Below are 20,080 nucleotides of genomic sequence, written 5' to 3'. Positions count from 1 at the left end.
ACCTGCTGTTTTATGAACTTTTCCTTTCAGTTATATATTAGATCTATGTGCGGTGGGTTCAGATCTAAGATCCGTCTTTTACTGTGGGTCTTCATGGCAGAGGTTCCAAAGCTACAGGCACAGTGATTAAATCCATCCTCTTGAGTCTGCTAGAACAGGGTTCGGCTCTGTGACTTTGGAGTCTGTTACCCAACCTAAGAGAATTTCATCAATAAAGCAGGATTGTCGTACCTATCTCCTTGGGCTTTTATGAGGATTAAATGAAATAATAAGTGGAAATTGCTTGGTTCAGCACCTGGAATGTAATGTGTTCCGAAGATGGGCTTGTTTTCTTGCTTTGAAGATATGCACACATGGCCTGGTTTCCTTCTCATCCCCAGCGCTATTAATTTCACTTCCTACTTTCTATTTTCAGCAGTTTGGAGAAGCAAGTCTGTGGCTTTCTAGCAATCCTGGATTTCATGGATATTATCTCTCACATCTCAGAGGGTTTCAAGGCTCATAAACCTGCTTCTCTTGGGGCTCGATGCCTGTGCTGCCTGTAGTTTGGGGCCGGCCCCCGCCCACCGTCCTTTGGAGGCCCGCCTCCTGGGCCCTTGTTACCTCTCCTTCCTTTTCCTCTGAGGAATGGAAACCTTTTCCTGTCTGTCCTCCCAGAGGGGTAAACTCTCCCGCATTCCCTGGGCCGGGCCTCTTTTCCCTTCTGCCGCCTCCCGGAACCCCTGCTGCTCAGCCCACGCCCTCTGCATCCTCATCCCAGGGCTCTCGCTGTTCAGACCCCGAGCGCTGGAGACAGCTGGCACCAGGGTTTGAGGGATCCCTGAGCCGGGATCCAAGAGCCGGGTGGGCAGACGGAAAAGCCCAGCTCCTGCCAGGAGCAGCACCGGGTTGGCTTGACTGGTTGGCTTTCTCCCCACGTGAAAGCCCCGCAGCCTCTCATTCATCCGCAGCCAGGGCTGGAGGTACCAAGATGAACGAAGGACGGCTCTCTGCGTTCAGGGGCTCAGTCTGGAGTCTGGGGGTGGCTCAGTGGGTTAGGCGTCTGCCATCGGTTTAGGTCCTGGAGTCGAGCCCCATGTGGGGCTCCCTGCTCAGCGGGGAGCCTGCTTCTCTCCTCCCTCAGCCCCTCCTGCGGCTTCTGCTCTCTCTCTCTCTCTAATAAATGAGTAGGATCTTAAAACAATAACAACAACAACAACAACAACAAGCCCTAGCTCAGTCTAGGCCTAGTCTTTAATGCCCCTCCTTGAAAAGGTTTGCATCAAGCAATGGGTGCAGGGGGCGGGGATACCTGCAGGAGGTCACCCAGAAGGGAACCTCTAACAGTGGAAATCACCTTTCTTAACAATAAAATTTGAATTCAAATATGTCACAGTTTATAGTCTGATAGAAGCAGGATCAAAGAAATGTGGAGGATGAGAGTTTGCTTTTGAAAAAGCATTTCAGGGACTCTCCTCCTCAATTGTAAAACAGAAACCATCCTTGTTTTTCTTTTCAGATTACACATTGAGCGCTGGGTGTCAGGAGCGGGGTGGAAGCCAGAACATCCCTTCTGGGCCACGCTGAACACAGCACGACACAGAGAAGACCCTAGGTCATGAAGTCTGCTCCTCGTCTGGGAATGGGTCCCTAGCTGACCATGGGACACCCCCCCTCTGTTCACAACTCGCAGATAAATATAACTTAGAAAAAGTATTGCTGTCAGTACACCAAAATGGATACTTTTCAAATATTCCCAGACTATATACCATTTTCAGCAATCCCATTAGAACTAGGCTTTGATTATTAAAAATGCCAACTTGATTAGATAGAAACTATTTTCTCTCAACTTTCCTTTTATCACAAAAATGTGATAAAATTTTTAAAAAATATTTTATTTATTTACGAGAGAGAACACACACACACAGAGGCAGAGACACAGGCAGAGGGAGAAGCAGCCTCCATGCAGGGAGCCTGATGTGGGACTCGATCCCGGGTCTCCAGGATCACGCCCTGGGCTGAGGGAGGCGCTAAAGCTAAACCGCTGAGCCACCCAGGCTGCCCTGATAAATTGTTTTTAATCTGTGCTTTACATACCATGTGGACCTGGTGTGTCAAAATTAAATTTCAAGAGAAATAGGTGTATAGAAAGATCAGTGGAGCAGAGCCCTCATCCTGAAAACAGTACATATAAAAGATACTAGTAACTCATGGTTGGTACACATATTTTTCAGTATTTTAATTTCTCTTTCTGATTACAAAATACATTAGACGCACATGACACAGAAAGTGAGCTTCTCCAGTAATTCCATTTCCAATATCAAATTTCAGAAACAGTTGCCTGTCTGGCCCACCTCGTAGGGAACAGAGAGATGCCGGTGCATGAACACTTCCAGGAGCATACGTAGAACTAGAAATGTTTGGGGCGTCTGGGTGGCTCAGTCAGTTAAGCGTCCGACTCTTGATTTCAGCTCAGGTCATGATCTCAGGGTCGTGACATCGAGCCCCGTGTTGGGCTCCGTGCTCAGTGTGGTGTCTACTTAAGACTCTCTCTTCCTCTCAAATAAGATAAGTAATTTCTTTGAAAAGAAATAAAAGGACAAATGTTTGCTTCCATTAGATGGTTTGAAGTACTTCTGCCTGGGGAGAATGCAGGGGGCAGAGGACCTTATGCCAGCCTTCGGGGCAGCACCCTGCCAGCCCTGCCCTGTCTCTCAGCTAGAGCTGGTGACTGGGAGTGTGTGTGTGGGGTGTTCCTCCTTATGCCATTCGTCAGTCTGGGACTAAGGACAGGGAAGGGAAAGAGCTGGGAGGTGGCAAGCAATCACTGCGGCCACAAGAGGCGTCAGGAGAGGCAAATGCGCAGAGAGAGGGTCGCACACACCCTGCCCTCAGTGACCTTAGGAGACTGCCCCGTGCACCCTGCCACTGGGGCTGTGGGGCACCTGCGGGTGGGCAGGCGGCAGTGGTCCCCCTGGCAGCACAGAGTGACTGCTCAGGATGAAGCCCTCCCCAAGGGACATGGGGACCGGCAGGTTGCGCCTCCCCTTCTCCGGTTCATGCGGTCAGCGTTAGGGATGCTGGGCTGGTCCTCCATGGTGGAGCTAGGCTGAGACTTGAGACAGATCCTCCCCACCAGCCGTGCTCCCCCAGGTGCTCTCCCTCCATCCCTCCTGCCATCACCATCGGTCTCCTCTCAACAGGGCCTGTTGCAGCCAAGGCCTCCGCCTCAGACCTTCTGCTTAGCTCTCTTTTGCTCAAGCCGAGATGACCTCAACTCGCAATTCCCGAAAGCACACCACCATTTGTGGCACTGTTCAAGAAATCCTAGACAATAGAGCTGGGGTGAGCAATTGCCATCGGAGAGGGCAAGCCTAACTAACGCGGGGTGCCCTGCATTCAAGAAGACTACCTCTTCGTCCTGCAAGTTTGGGAAGTGGGTTTAACTATGTGAGGACAGGTTTCTTGTGGCTGTGGGGAGGATGTGCCAACGGTTTTATGGATAGTTGCCTCAGATTGCAGGTAACCGGCTTCTGCGAGCCCCCCCGCACAGCCCCTTCCAGAGGGGCCCACGGAAGTTGGGCCATCACAAGTTTGGCTGTGTAACAGGAATGCTTTGCTACACCTCCCCACTTCCTCTGTCCCCTGCTCCTGAGAATGTGTGCAGCATACGTGTGCGTGCGTGCGTGTGTGGAGGGGCACAGGGTGCTGCATCCTACTCAGAGAGCCGGGTATCATAGGATCCCTGCTTTCATCAGGCAAATGTGACTCAGTCGTACCCTCCAGCTGAGACTCACTCGCGGACTACACTACCTCCGCCCCCATTCTTCCCAGAACTGGCTCCTGTCCTTCTTTTTTTTTTTTCCTGTCCTTTGTTACCATTTCCTCGCCAACAAAACCTGGCATGGGCTGGATTGTGCCCCTGGAACCTATGGATGCAAACGGATTTGGGAAAGCGGGTGTTTGCAGATGTCATTAAATCAAGAATCTTGAGAGAGATCATCCTGGATTATGAGATGAGCCCTCAATCCAAAGACAAGTGCCCTAGGAGCCATGGAAGAGACACGACAGGATAGCGGGCCTGAGAAGACACCTGAGGAGCCTGGATTTCCTGCACGGGTGGCACACCGAGGAGCGCCAGGAGCTCTGGGAGCTGGCAGAGGCAAAGGAATCCCCCCCCCCCCCCCAGGACTGAGAATTCCTCCTGTTTTAGGCTCGGCTGGTGGTCATGTGCCTGGGCAGCTCCGAGCTGGGCCTTCCGGGCGCACCGCCCCCGCAGCAGCAGCGCCCTTGGGGTGCCCGCCCCATCCCCCGATGCGCCCTTCGCCGCTGTCCTGGCCCCTCCAGCCGTTGGCCTGCCTCTGGAAGCCTTCGCAGTCTTTCCCGCTGAGACCTGTCTTCTCTCTGCAGCCAACTGCCCGAGGCCCCAGCGTGACCTTCGTGATTCCCCTTGGTGAAATTCATCCTGTCTCACGGCTCCAAACGCCCTCGGCACACGGTGGACGCTCCCTATTTCCCTCTGCAGGAACCTGGCCCAGCAGGAGCTCAAAACCTATTTGGAAGAGTAGAACCTTTTCACATAAATCACCATTGTAAATGTGTTTACCGTAGAGGGGCGCCCAGCTGCTGGCTCCACTGGAGGAGCATGGGGCTCTTGATCTCGAGGTTGTGAGTTCGAGCCCCACGATGGGGGTAGAGATGACTTAAAAAAGTTAATCCATGTGTTTACCATATTCACTTTGGAAGCACTTTCAGATATACTTTCTTGCTCTTCTTAGAAAAGCGCTGTGGCTTTTAAATGACCCAGTGCTTGCCTTCAGCTATTTTGTGGTAATACCCAGGTTTCTGGATCTTTCATGCCTCTCTGACAGCCTCTCTGACAAGGCCGGAGCACCCCCGGAAGGCTCTGCTCCACTGATCCTGCAGTGGCAAGATTTCTCTGCAGGAGGAATCCCGTCTAGTGACTGTACTCTGACTATCAAGGCTTCCTGAGAGGCTTCCTCTCTAGAACAGGTGTTGGCCACATACAACCTGTGGGCCAAATCCAGCCGGTTCTCTGTTTTTGTAAAGCAAACCATACGGGAAGGCAGCCACATTCATCAGGGTACATATTTCTGGTGCTTCTGTGCTCCAACAGCAGAGCTGAGTCGCTTCAATGGAGACTGCAGAGCGCATGAGCCAAACGTTTTTATTCTCTGGCCCTTTACAGAAGTGGCTTGGCGGCCCCTGCTCTGGAATTAGTCACAGGGAAGGCTTTCCCCTCCTGCTATGTTTGCACAATCCGTCTCCTACATCCACTCTGGGAGAAGGAAGGTGTGATCTTTTTCTGTTTTCCCACACATCACACTCCCAGGATTCGAAATGGTATGAAATCTACTACGTGAGTGACAGTCTTCGTGATTGTTAACCACCTTTCTTCTCTCCTCCCTCCCAGCCGAGGCCTCCTCCCAGAGTGGTGTGTCTGGTGATCAATAAGGCTGGGATTCCTCAGAAAGGCCTTCCCACATTGGCAATACTCCCAGATCCCTCTCTTGTGTGGACTTTTCTTTTCTTTCTTTTATTTTTTATAAAAGATTTTATTTATTCATTCATGAAAGACAATGAGAGAGAAGCAGAGACATAGGTAGAAGGAGAAACAGGCTCCATGTGGGGAGCCTGACGCTCAACCACTGAGCCACCCAGGCGTCCCCTGTGTGGGCTTTTCAATGGAACCTTCGATTCGGTTTGGCTAAAGGCTTTTCCATGCCTCTGGCACTCAAGACTTCTCTGGAGGGAACATTGGGTGGCTCAGTGGTTGAGTGTCTGCCTTCGGCTCAGGTCATGATCCCAGGGTCCTGGGATTGAGTCCTGCATTGGGCTCTCCACAGGGAGCCTGCTTCTCCCTCTGCCTGTGTCTCTGCCTCTCTCTCTCTGTGTCTCTCATGAATAAGTAAATAAAAATCTTAAAAACTTCTCTGGAGTATGAATAGCCTGATGAGTGATGACATGGAACTGCTCCCTGAAGGCTTTCCCACACCCGCCACAGGTAAAAGGCTTTTCCCCAGAGACTACTCAAGAGGAAGCAAGTATTGGGAGCTTTGACATTTGTGGGGCTTCTCTTCAGGGTGAACTCTATGGGGCTCAGTAGTTGATATAATCCATAAAAGCTCCTCTACCCTTGCTGCACACATGTGGCCTATCCGGGGTATGAACCCTCTGGTGTGTGATGAGGTGGGACCTGTCTCTTTGAGGCCTCTACAGCTTTTTTCTAGCATGCACCGTGTGATCAACAACAAAAAAAGCAGCCTCCTGAGCAAAGGCCTCTTTGCGCTCACCAATACACACATACTTCTTCCCATCAGGAAGAAAAGGAGAAAGGGCCTCGTTGTCCTGGAAGGTTCTCACACTTGTTACATTTATGGAGGTTTTTTGATTACAAAGTATTGATGCGAAGCCTGAATGACTGACTCCTGGTACTTCCTCTCCATCCTCAGCACTCAGGAGACTTCTCCCCACGAGTCGGAAGCTGGGAGCTAGAGCTAAAGGTTTTGCCACATTGCACTTGTTCACAGGCCTTCTGACTGTCGTGGATGGTCACGGGCCTGCACACAAGACTTCCCACACCTGCCACAGAAGAGGGCTCTCTCTCTGTGAGCAAAAACCCACCTGAGGACAGAACAATCAAAGAGAGAACGGAGGCGTGTGGCCCTCATTCTACCTACCCTTCACAGCAAGGGAGGGAAGGGGCCTGGGATGCGGCAGGAGCCGGCAGGCAAAGAAGGCCCACGGTGCTGACTGATAACATGCAGAGACTAGGAGGGAGGAACACAGGCCTGGGCAAAGACGCAGGGAATGAACAGGGAAGTCAGCTGATGGGTAGAGGGGAAGTCAACCCCCAGGAGGACGGGGTAAGAAAACAAAGCTGCAGGAAAAGGGGTACGGCTGTGGGCGGAGGTCCTCGGTGTCTTCAGCAACTGGTCGGTAGAGGCATGGCACCAGCCAGCATCCTCTGGGTGCCGAGGGCTAACCCAGGGGAGAGGAGATGGGCACCAGCGTATTACCGTATTACTGTGGAGGTTTCTATCAGATTTCCACCTACTGGCTAAGAGACTGAGAGAAAAATGAGGAGTCACCTAAATCGGGGCTCTGCCCTCGGTGCGTCAATGTTTCAAAAGGCACAAGGGAAGGCAATGCCACAAGGAGGGGTGCTAGTGGGCTCCCCTCACTCAGCCATGCAGGTGAAGCCCTCCATCCTCAGTGGCCAGCAGATCTGGTACCTGCCATGCCTCTCCTTGTTCCCGGAAGATGATCAGATCAGGCTAGGAAAAATGAAATCCTATTCATAGCACTGAAAACAGGAAAGGGGAGATAATGGGCCCAAACCAGGCTTAGTCCTTCTGCCAACATGAAATAGATATGGCCAGGGGCTGCTCTCCAAGGGGGGGACCATCTCAGGCCAGAAGTAAAATGCCCATGGGCAAGGTCTTCCATACAAAGGCAGATCACTGGGTGCTGGAGAGCATAGACTCAGATCACAGGAAAGGTGCCCATTTCCAGTAAGGGAGATATCACAGTATGACGTTTATGGGAAGCAAAAATAGTGCACTTTTCATCAGGAGGGAGCATGCAGCTTACAAGGATTCAGAAGCTAAAATCAACTAAACTGAAATCTTTATTTTATTTGTTTATTCATGAGAGACACACAGAGAGAGACAGAGGCAGAGGCAGAGACACAGGAAGAAGACAGAGGCACAGGAAGAAGCAGGCTCCATGCAGGGAGCCCGACGTGGGACTCGATCCCAGGTCTCCAGGATCACACCCTGGGCTAAAGGCAGCACTGAACCGCTGAGCCACCTGGGCTTCCCTAAACTGGTCTTTAGACCATGCTGCTAACAAATGGGTGGTGACAATGACTTAGCAGTGGAGGAACAGAGTCACACAGAGAGCCCTTACCCAATCAGATCACATTCCCAACATTCTCCATCACGTCTTAAACGGAGATTCCTCTCAGAAGGGTCACACAATTCCAGTTCCTATGAGCGAAGTGTATGGCCATGGCCTCACACATCCTCAAAGATCACCCAATCCTGAAACACAGGATTTCTGCTGTCACCAGAAGAAGAATCCTTGGGGAATTATTCAGCAGGATAAAGAGGAGGCTCTGAGTCTGTGTTTATACCTGATGAGCAAGGACAGATATGGAACAAGACAAGGGTCTTCCAGCAGGGAAGGGAGTGGTTAGGGCTGCTGTGTCCAGCAAACGCCACAGCAATGAAAGTGCAAGGGAAAACTGTATTTCCCTCCCCTACTCTCGATACTTCTGGTCACCAAATATGTGTGTAGGGGGGTGTTCCCACACCAAACAGTTCTCTGACACCAGCTGGGTGTCCCTCAATTTTTTTTAAAGATTTAATTTTGAAATTTTTTTTTCTTCATTTTTTAAATTTTATTATTATTTATTTTTTAAAGGAATCTCCACATCCAACATGGAGCTCAACCTCACCATCCCAAGATCAAGAGTCTCAAGCTCCACCGACTGAGCCAGGCAAGTGCCCCAAGAGAGTGGAGAGAGCATCAGATCCGATAGGTGAAGGGCTCAGCCCCACCAGGCTGCCTCCACTTCAGATGCTAATCACAAGTCCAAGTCGTCACCTGCACTTCTGATTGAATGGCTAAAAATCAGAGGTTCCTATGACCCTCTCCTCTCCTCAGATTCAATCAATTTGTTAGAGCCACTTTCAGAACTCAGGAAAACAGTTTACTTATGATTGCCAGCCTATTCCAAAGGATGTTAAAAGATATGACTAAATGGCTAGATGAAGAGTGTAGATACTTCTGTCCCCAGTGGACTTAGGCTGTGTCACCTCCTTGCAGAAGGATGAGCCCCAGGAAGAGCTCATCAAATCTCACTGCCCAGCAGTTCTTATCAGGCTTAATATCCAGCCCTCTCCCCTTCCCATAGGTTGGCAGGTGGGGCTGGGAATTGCAATCCTCCAACTACTTGGTCTCTCTGGTGGCCGGTCCCATCCTGAGGCTGTCCGGGGACCCTACCTGCCCTAAGTCCCCTCATCAGCATAAACTCCTGTGTTCTTGGAAAGGGACTCCTTAAGAGTAACAAGAGACAATCCTATCACCCAGGCAAGTCCAAGGGTTTTAGAAGCTCAGTGCCAGGAATCAGGGCTGAAGACCAAATATATTTATTATACCGTGGGAGGGAATGCAAATTCCAATTGATTAATTCGCCAGCCAAGGTCTCCCGAAGGAGCAGAGGAAACAGAGCTTACCAGATCCAAGTGCTAGGGCTGCAGCCACCATGACTGGGCCTCAGGACTTTCTTCTGCAGAGGGTGGGGGCTTCAGGGCCACAATGGGCAAGTTTCTGAGGAACACACACACACACATACACATACACATACACACACACACACACACACACGAGAGGCAGCCCTCTACCTTGTACCCTGACCCATTCCCAATGCCCACGGAGGGACCAAACACACAGAACAGGAATATTTACAGAGGGGGAGTGTGCACAGCCCTGTAGTTCTGACCCTGCATTCAAATCTGCTTCAGAAACCAGGCTTTGAGGCAGCAATGGACAGTAAGTACCCAGCATCCCTCATGTGGAAGACAAGTAGGCTTCACTCTAGAATTTAAAAATCTTCCCACATGTACCCTAACCATCTTAACTTGGGCCGCTAAATAAGTAAACAGCTAAAAGTATCACAAATAATAAATCTCCATCGGTCAGATGGATATGGCATGTCTCTGCTGTGAAATCCATGAGCTATAAAGAGCATAAAGTAGACTTACATGGAAAGACCTGGAGATGTTTCATGATGTAGTAAGGTGCTATAAGTGGAAAACCAAGATTTGGCTTGATCCTTTTAAAAAACACATATGCTTGGGGCACCTGAGTGGTTCAGCAGTTGAACAGCTGCCTTTGGCTCAGGTCGTGATCCCAGGGTCCTGGGATCGAGTCCTGCATTGGGTTCCCTGTGGGAAGGTTAGCTTCCCCTTCTGCCTATGTCTCTGCCTCTCTCTCTGTGTCTCTCATGAATAAATAAAATCTCTAAAATAAGTAAATAAATAAAACCAAAAACATATATGCTTACCTAAAATCTGGATTTTATTCTAAATTCTTTCAAAAAAGGATTTAAAAAGGTATCCATTCACTTTCCACATTTTTACACAAAGAGCTTTATGAAAAACATTTTCTCTCAAATTCTTTTATTATGCTAAGTAATACATAAACATAAAATGTATTTCTTGATTTTTTTTTATTTATTTATTTATGATAGTCACAGAGAGAGAGAGAGAGAGGCAGAGACACAGGCAGAGGGAGAAGCAGGCTCCATGCACCGGGAGCCCGACGTGGAATTCGATCCCAGGTCTCCAGGATCGTGCCCTGGGCCAAAGGCAGGCGCTTAACCGCTGCACCACCCAGGGATCCCTATTTCTTGATTTTTTAAACAATAGCAAAGATTTATTTTTCACTCATGTTATAGAAGGGCTGTGGCTGGCTATGGCTTTGCTCCATGGCACTCAGGCTGAAAGAACCCCAACAAAACTTTCTCATGGCTGAGCCCAACCAGCAACCACTTTTTTTTTTTAAGATTTTATTTATTTATTCATGAGAGACAGAGAGAGAGAGAGAGAGAGGCAGAGACACAGGCAGAGGGAGAAGCAGGCTCCATGCAAGGAGCCTGACATGGGACTCTATCCTAGGTCTCCAGGATCAGGCCCTGGGCTGAAGGAGGCGCTAAACCGCTGAGCCACCCTGGCTGCCAGCAACCACTTTTTAAAAAGACTGATTGATTGGTTGATTTAAATATTTTATTTATTTGACAGAGAGAGAGAGAGAGAGCACAAGCAGGGGGAGCAGTAGGCAGAGGGAGAGGGAGAAGCAGGATCCCTGCAGGAGCAGAGAGCCCGGAGTGGGGCTGAATCCCAGAAGCCTAGGATCGTGACCTGAGCAGAAGGCAGACACTTTAACTGACAGAGCCACTCAGGTGCCCCTTAAAGATTTATTTGTTTGAGGGAGAGAGACAATCAGAGAAGGGGCGGGGGAAACCATCTTCAAGCATACTTTCCACTGAGCGCGGAGCCCATGTAGAGTCCAACACGGGGCTTGATCTCAAGGTCTACGAGATCATGATCTGAGCTGAAACCAGGAGTCAGATGTTTAACCTACTGAGCCACCCAGGTGTCCCTCAACCACTCTTTTTTTTTTTTTCAACTCTTAAAAAAAAGTTGTGGTATGATGTATAGAACATAAAATTTACCGTTGTAGTAATTTTTAAGCATACAGCTAGGTAGCATTAAGGACATTCCAGCTGCTGGGCAACCATCTCCAACATCCATCTCCAGAACTTTTCTCATCTCTCATCTACCCAAACTGAAACTCCATATCCATTAAATAACTTCCTCCCAGCCCCTGGCAAGCACTGTTCTACTTTCCTTTAAGAATTTGGCTCCTCAGGACTCCCGGGTGGCTCAGTGGTTGAGCGTCTGCCTTTGGCTCAGGGCATGATTCCCAAGTCCTAGGATTGAGTCCCATGTCAGGCTCCCTGCATGGAGCCTGCCTCTCCCTCTCTGTGTCTCTCATGAATAAATAAATAAGATCTTAAAAAAAAAATTTGGCTCCTCAAGGTACTTAAGTGGAGTCAAACAGTATTTGTCCTCTGTACTGTCTTACTGCACTAATATAATGTCCTCAAGGCTCATCCCCATTGTAGTAGCATGGTCAGATGTCCTTCCTTTAAAAGTCTGAGTAACAGTCCAGTGTACAGATACTGTGTTTCATTTCTCCAGTCCCCCACGGGTGGATCCTGGGTTGCTTCCACTTTCTGGTTATTATCACTAATGCTGCTATAAACATGGGTGTGCAAATAACTAGAGTCCCTATTTCCAATTCTTTTGGAAATATACCAGGAAGTAGAGCTGCTGGGTCATATGGTAATTCTAATTGTTTTGAGGAACTGCCATGACATTTTCAGAGTGGCTGCACCATTGTACATTCTCACCAGCAATGCACAAGGGTTGTGATTTCTCCATAGCCTCACGCCAACATTTGTAGTTTGTTTTTTCTGGTAATAGTAATTGTAATGGGTATGAAGTAGCATCTCACTGTGGGTTTGACTTGCATTTCCCTAATGATGAGTGATACTGAGCATCTTTTCCAGTGCTTATTTTGCCATTTGCATATCTTCTTTGGGAGAAATGTCTATTACTCAAGTCCTTGGCCCCCTTTTTTTTTAACTACTTTTAAAAATATATTTATTTATTCATGAGAGACAGAGAGAGAGAGAGAGAGAGAGAGAGAGAGAGGCAGAGACACAGGCAGAGGGAGAAGCAGGCTCCATGCAGGGAGCCCGCTGTGGGACTCCATCCCAGGTCTCCAGGATTGCGCCCTGGGCTGAAGGCGGCGCTAAACCGCTGAGCCACCCAGGCTGCCCTACTGTCTACTTCTGTATAGTGATTTAGTGTTTACAAAGTACTTTTATGCGTATTTTTTGATAAAATAGAATTTTATTTAAATTCAATTAACATATAGTGTATACTCCAGTTACCCGAGCCCCCACTCCCCTCCCCTCCCACAACCCTATTTGTTTCCTATGATTAAGAGTCTCTGGGACGCCTGGGTGGCTCAGTGGTTGATTGTCTGCCTTTGGCTCAGGGCGTGATTCTGGAGTCCCGGGATTGAGTCCCACATTGGGTTCCCTGCAGAGGCCTGCTTCTTTCTCTGCCTGTGTCTCTGCCTCTCTCTCTGTATCTCAGGAATAAATAAAACCTAAAAAAAAAAAAAAGAAAGAGTCTGTTATGGTTCGTCTCCCTCTCTGATTTCATCTTTTTATTTTTTCCCTCCTTTCCCCTATAATCCTATTTTGTTTCTTCAATTTCATGAGTGAGATCATAATTGTCTCTGATTGACTTCTCTTAGCATAATACTCTCTAGTTCATCTATGTTGTTGCAAATGGCAAGATTTCATTTTTTTCTGATGGCTGAATAGTATTCCATTGTATATAGATACACATCTTCTTTATCCATTCATCTGTCGATGGACATCTGGGCTCTTTTCATAGTTTAGCTATTGTGGACATTGCTGCTATAAACACTGGGATGCATGTGCTCCTTTGGATCACTACATTTGTATTTTGGCGGTCAATACCTAGTAGTGCAATTTCTGGATTGCAGGGTAGCTCTATTTTCAACTTTTTGAGGAACCTCCATACTGTTTTCCAGAGTGGCTGCACCAGCTTGCATTCCTACCAACAGTGAAGAGGGCTCCCCTTTCTCCATATCCTTGCTTGGCCCGTTGATTAATGGGAGTTGTTTGGTTTTAATTGTAGGAGTATTTTATTTATTAGTTTATTTATTTGAGAAAGAGAGAGCATGTGTGAAATAGCAAGAGCACAAGGGAGAGCAGCAGAGGGAGAGGCAGAGTGAGAGAGAGAAGCAGACTCCCTGTTCAGAAGGGAGCTCCCTTCTGGATGTTCAGAAGGGAGGGATCCTGATGGGGGCTCCTCACGGGGCTCCATCCCAGGACCCTGAGATCATGACTTGAGCAGAAGGCAGATGTTTAATCAATTGAGCCAGGCAAGCATCCCTAATTGTAGGAGTATTTTGTATATTTTTGGATGACTTTCAATTTTTAAAAACTTTCTAAAAAACTTTTTGCACAGGGAACCCTGGGTGGCGCAGTGGTTTGGCGCCTGCCTTTGGCCCAGGGCATGATCCTGGAGACCCGGGATCGAATCCCACATCGGGCTCCCGGTGCATGGAGCCTGCTTCTCCCTCTGCCTGTGTCTCTGCCTCTCTCTCTCTCTCTGTGTGTGACTACCATAAATAAATAAAAATTAAAAAAAAAAAAACTTTTTGCACAGAAAATGCCTACAATTCAAGAATACTGTTTACATTTGGATTGGGATTTTGGAGATTTCTTAGTTTTTTTTTTAATTTTGAAATGGCATATCTCAAAGGATCCTAGATGTTTGCGTCTGGAGTTAGAACAGCATCACAGGCTGAATGTAAAGGCAGAATAAATATGCAAAGCTAAGCAAGAGAGTTAGTCTCTTAGCCCATCTCTGCCCCTCCAGCCCTCCGCCATGGTCACTTCACAAATCAGAGTGGGAAAACTCTAGTAGAGAGAATTTGCATCTGGGAATAGTGACAAGGGCCATCACTTCATATATATTACAAAGTTATTTTGGTTTTACTGAGAACATCCTCAGAAAAAATTTCTACAAAGGGTAGGCAGTGGAAATCATACTTTCTTACCAAAAATGAACTGTGACAATTAACAGGACAGTTTTCAAAAAGCTGCTTCAATGTGATCTGAGCACTCTGTCAGAGGCTGCTAGTCACCTATAAACACCTCTCTCTTCTTTCCTACTAACAGAAACACATTTTTTAAAAAAGATTTTATTTATTTATCCATGAGAAACACAGAGAGAGAGGCAGTGGGAGAAGCAGGCTCCACACAGGGAGCCTGATGTGGGACTTGATCCCCAGACTCCAGGATCACGCCCCAGGCTGATGGCAGACGCTCAACCGCTGAGCCACCCAGGCGTCCCAGTACAGATAATCTAAATAAATTTATTATTTAATATTTAAATAAATTTAATTATTTATTATTTAATATACTATTATATTTAGATTATATTAAATTTAATATAATATTATTTAAATTTTTTTTTCCAAAAAAAAAAGTAATTGTCTACTTTTGGGTGTGGGCTGATGAGAAAATAGGGAATAAAGTAAATGAGACCTTGCTTAACTAATGGTGACAAGAGACCTCAAATGGAGTATAATTTGCACACCCTTTACTTCTAAGGTTCAAAAAACTTCCAGCTCACATCACATACATTTTTGATTAAACATCTACTCACTGGCTTGAGTTAAGTCCTTGGTTTTCAGATTTACTAAATAACTTTTGGCTACATTTTAAAATAAAAGGATCCTTAAGAGATAAAGACTAGTCACATTTCAGGCTCACATATATGTATCCATTGCAAAGGCAGCTCAAAAAACACTTGAGCCAGCACAGTAAAACTAAATGAAGTAGGTAGGGCCTTCCAGGATCCCTCCTTTAAGGGGAAAATGTTGAAACACACACATTTAAAAAGGAAGCAATGCAGCTTCCTGTTGTGTGCACTCCCTTCTCTCCCTTTCCTTCTTGCACGGCTCTCCACACTCTGTATATAAGAATATTTCAAGAACTAAAACACACACACACACACACTAAGCTGTCTTTTGAATACAGCTAAAGTTAAAATGTGTATGTAACAATCCAAATTGGCAAAATTCAAACTAAACTAAAACTGTAACAGGAGAGTGGCTCTGTAGATACTAGCATATTGATGCCACCCAGTGAAATTCAATAATGCCCACATCTGACTCACTTACACATAAATTCATGAGGGAAAGAATTTTTATCTTTTCTGTTCATTGATGATCTCAAGCATCTAGAACAGGATGTGGCACATAGGAGGTGTGGGGGAAAAATTTTTTTGGAAGGACTACATAGCAATAAACAAAGTCTCTGCTTGAAGTAAAGGGTATTGAATAAGTTCCCACTAATCTGTGTACTCATCTAAGTGTATAAAGTGAATACAAATCTTATCAATCAAATACTTAGATGTTACAAACACATGGATTTTCCCCACACAAGGCAATGAGATGTAAATTATGGGGGTGGGGGAAAGATGACGAGGCAGCATGTACACATGATGGACAACTGTGAGGATATTCAGGTGCCAGACCATGGGGATGAGAACAGGCACTCAGGACCCAAAGAGTGGAAGGAAAGACAAGATTAATCACTTGCAAACTCACGCACCTCAGGCTAGATTTAAAGGTGAGGATCAGAAGACCCCGATGTGCGTGATTTGGGCTTTGTCTTTGATGTAACTTGGAAAGCTGTGATATAGACAATCTTATTCAAACATCTTCAAATCTGTATTAACAGGCTACCACGTAGCTTGCTGATACGGGTTATTAAGATCAATGTCCCTTTTTTTAAATTCTATGATATAATTTGACTTTCTATATCCTTTTTATAGGGAAATGATGTGTGCCCAACTTGCAGAAATAGTCTTGTTCGCTTGCCAGATTTATTTCTCATTGTAAATTCACATGCTGGCTAATTATAACAGCTTGGAAGTTACATAAATGTCCAACAATAGGGAATTGGTTAAGAATAAAATTCATTATAGTGCATATGTATAAGACAACGCAGCCATTAAAAAACATGATGTAAAAGTAGATTATTGCAACAGGAAAATATCCACAAATAGAGGGCATATAAAAAATCAGGTTATAAAACAGATGCATCAAATAATCCCAGCTGTTTAAAAAACCTACTCAAGAGGGAAAAAAAAACCTGGTAGAATTTTACTAAGCATAGGGTTATGTATGCCTTAGGGTACAATTAGAGATTATCTGTTTTATTCTGTAGTTTTATAAATTTAGGTCTTATTTTTCTGTATTTTCCAAATTTTCTATAACTGAACAATAATTACTTCTGTAATCAGAAAATAAGCAGCAATAATTTCTCAATTTTCACTCATATGACCTTAGGGAAGTTAATCAGCGTGTCTGTGCTGGTTTTTTTACCTGTAAATGGGGACAAAAGCACCCCAGCCCTTAGATTACTAGAACACGTAAACCCTTATAACAGTCCCTGGCAAGTGGAAATTGCTTAGTAAAGGTTGGCTATTGGCTCTGAAATTCTTGCGAGTACGGGGTTATGTGCTTGAGGACCAGGCCTGTCTCACCTGTGGGGACTCTCCTTGTAAAGTCAGCCTAAGAAGCCCATAGGTGCTTTCAGCTCTTTCTACTAACAGCTAACAGAGGTAGAAAGGGAAATTGAGGGCTGAGCTCACAAATTCCCCAGTCTCTAGGCACCAGGGAAGAAATGTAAATGTGAGTGAAGCAGCTGGGAATCTGACAAGGGGGGGGGGACCCTATGGCTCCCCAGAGAGGGTAAGACTCCCCAAAAGTAGCTCAATTCAGCTTATTTAATTTAATTTTATTTATTTTAATATATTTTTTTTAGTTTTTATTTATTTATGATAGTCACACAGAGAGAGAGAGAGGCAGAGACACAGGCAGAGGGAGAAGCAGGCTCCATGCACCGGGAGCCCAACATGGGATTTGATCCCAGGTCTCCAGGATCGCGCCCTGGGCCAAAGGCAGGTGCCAAACCGCTGCGCCACCTAGGGATCCCAGCTTATTTATTTTATATACACATATGTATTTTAAAAGATTTTATTTATTTATTCATGAGATGCATACACACACACACACAGAGGCAGAGACATAGGCAGAGGGAGAAGCAGGCTCCATGCACGGAGCCTGATGTGGGACTCAATCCCGGGACTCTGGGATCACACCCTGAGCTGAAGGTGGGTGCTCAATGGCTGAGCCACCCAGGCGTCCCTACATATATATTTTAAAGATTTATTTGAGAGGAAGCACACAAGGTGAGGAGAGGATAGAGGGAGAGGGAGGAAGAAACTCAAGCAGACTCTGTGCTGAGCAAGGAGGCTGATCCCACAACCCATGAGATCACAACCTGAGTCAAAATCGAGTTGTACGCTCAACCAACTGCACCACCCAGACACTGTATTTATTTTTTAAAGATTTTCTGTGTGTGTGTGAGAGAGGGGGAGAGAGAGTATGTGGGGGGAGGGGGGGCAGAGGGAAAGAGAGAATCTCCATCAGCCTCCATGCCCAGCTTGGAGGGCCCGTTCTCACAACCCTGAGATCATGACCTGAGCTGAAATCAAGAGCCAGACACTTAACTGACCCACCCAGGTACCCCTAAACATTTCATTTTTAAGTAATCTCTACACCCACCTGAGGGCTCGAGTTCACAACCCCGATATCTAGCGTTGCATGCTCTGCTGCCTGACCCAGCCAGGTGCCCCAGTTCAGCTTATTTTAAAAGCCTGCACTGGCCCAACAGCACATCTGCCCTGGAGCTGCCTGAACCGTGCATTAAAAAGTATCCACAGAAGGTGCACCTGGTGGCTCAGTGGTTGAACGTCTGCTTTGGGCTCAGCTCATGATCCCAGGGTCCTGGGACTGAATCCCACATCAGGCTCCCCATGGCACGCTCTGTGTCTCATGAATAAATAAAATGTTCCAACAACAACAAAAAAGTCTCACAGAAAAGAATTTAAAGTGATGGGGATTTTAGAGGTTGTTAATAAGCCACTCCAGTCAATGCTTCATTCTCTTTAGGGTGTTTATGACTGGGTTTCAAATATTTGTCAGTGTTCCCTCAGGGAGGAAGTTGTTAAAGCACACAGCAACCTACAGTTCCCATACTCACATGCCAGAGGCTGTATTAATGATGGAAACCAACTGTATGACCTACCTGTGGTGAGAGAGATTCCAAAGCTTGCCTGTTGAGGGGTCTGAAGGCAAGTCAGTCTGACTGATTCCAGCCTGAACGACTGAAGAGGTAATTCAGAGAGTAGGAACTAATCCTTCAGCAAATGTGAGCTGCCTTAGAACTCCAGGGACCATATAATTTGTTGTCACAATGGGGATACTTCTTACCTCTGAGAGTGGAAGGGAATGCTATTAATAATTACACCAGGACACTGGGTCTTGACTGGAAATGCCTCAAACAAACTGGGATATGCGGCTACCCAGTTAAAATCAAAGCATTCCCTGAGGCCTTGGGTAAATTCCAGCTCTTCACCTGAAAACCATCTACTTACGTGGCAGGAAGAAACCACTCTTTTCAAACCACTGTTTACTAGAAAATAATCCAGAAGACCTATTTCAAGGGCTTACTACCCACAAGAGTTTGGGATCTTCATCTCTGAAATCCCTGGACTGAAAGCAGAGAGGCTTTACAACCAGGATGAGGGCCCAGCTTCCCAGAGCTGATAGAGTGAAAAGTGTTTCAGAAGGAAAGGCAGGAAAGGTTAGTTGATCTCTCAGTCCCTGGTCCTCCAGAGATCCCTGACACCACCCCAGCCTCAGTGAGGAGGGGAGGGAGGGAGCTATTCTGAGTAGCAGCTCCATCTGAACTCAGCAGGGTCAGAGTCTATGCCACCAGTGAACCTCTGTTCCCCTTTTCCCACTGGACTCCAGGGGTTACAGCCGCAATATAATGTCAGAAGCCACAGATACAATAATGACAGGAGGCCATGATTTCAGGCCAAAGACCACGTCCATAGCTGACACCAGATGGGACTTAAATTTGATGCATGTTCTACCAAACAAGTGTCTTCTGCATTCTACAGATGGAAAACGGACTCCTTTACATTCCCATGGTCTTTTTGACAATTATCCTACCCAGCCCTTTTCCTATGTTGTGAATTTTTAGCTTCTTAAATTTGCCTCTCTCTTCCCTCCTCCTGTACTAATTAACAGAATCCCAAGTCTGGCTTTGAAACTACAGAACTTCCCAACTACCGGTGAAAAAAGTCTCAGCGAAATCGGGAGGAAAAAATATTTCTCTCTTCTACAGCTGCAGAAAAGCAAGCACCATACAATGTCCCGAAAGTGTTCTTGCTGAGGTTATTTTTAAGGAGTCTTTCAAACTCCTGGACTTCAGACACTTACTACATCCTGGGAAAGTGATCTTCAAAGTCTGTAAATTTTAAAGAATTTAATATCGACGATTCTGATTGGTTACTTCATTTGTAATCCTGAGGGGCACCTGGGTGGCACAGTCAGTTGAGTGTCCAACACTAGATTTCAGCTCCGATAGTGATCTTAGGGTCATGAAATCGAGCCCCACATCAGGCTCTATGCTCAGCTCAGAGTCTGCTTGATATTCTATCTCCCTCTGCCCCTCCCCCCACTTGCACACATTCGATCTCTCTAAATAAATAAAATCTTTAAAATGATAATAATAATAATTTGTAGTCCCAGTAGCACTATTTCAATAGATATGGTAGGTTTTTTTGGAAGGTGTGATTTTTTCATTCTTAAGCCAGGAAGAGGTTCATTACTAGCAACTTTGTCTATTCATAAGAGCATGGAGATAAAAAGGAATAAAAACAGTGGCTTTATTGGATTTTGTTTTTAAAGAGAATTTGACAATCAAATGTTTAAATTAATTTTATCAGCAATAAAGCACCAACTGTTTCAATGT

At 46.3% G+C, this 20,080-nt stretch overlaps 2 long non-coding RNA genes across 5 annotated transcripts in view; one reads left to right on the top strand and one right to left on the bottom strand.

The window, feature by feature from the left end:
- Nucleotides 1–2,181: 2,181 nt before the first annotated feature.
- LOC140637198 (uncharacterized) overlaps nt 2,182–20,080 on the bottom strand; it is a 21,010-nt gene continuing 3,111 nt past the window's right edge. For 3 of the 4 annotated variants that reach the window (XR_012034444.1, XR_012034442.1, XR_012034443.1), the window contains one exon: nt 12,469–12,750. This is a non-coding gene — a long non-coding RNA (uncharacterized lncRNA). Of the gene's footprint in view, nt 2,559–7,911; nt 12,751–20,080 lie in introns of those variants that run through there. The other variant, XR_012034441.1, reaches the window with a different exon arrangement.
- On the top strand, nt 17,990–19,394 carry LOC140637200 (uncharacterized). Its single transcript, XR_012034448.1, has 2 exons — nt 17,990–18,901; nt 19,354–19,394. It is a non-coding gene; the product is annotated as an uncharacterized lncRNA (long non-coding RNA).

The sequence above is a fragment of the Canis lupus genome, chromosome 7 (genome assembly GCF_048164855.1).
Source record: "Canis lupus baileyi chromosome 7, mCanLup2.hap1, whole genome shotgun sequence".
In the NCBI taxonomy this organism is placed as follows: Eukaryota; Metazoa; Chordata; class Mammalia; order Carnivora; family Canidae; genus Canis; species Canis lupus.
The sequence above is the reverse complement of the archived record's forward strand: the minus strand, read 5'-3'. Positions and strand labels throughout refer to the sequence as shown.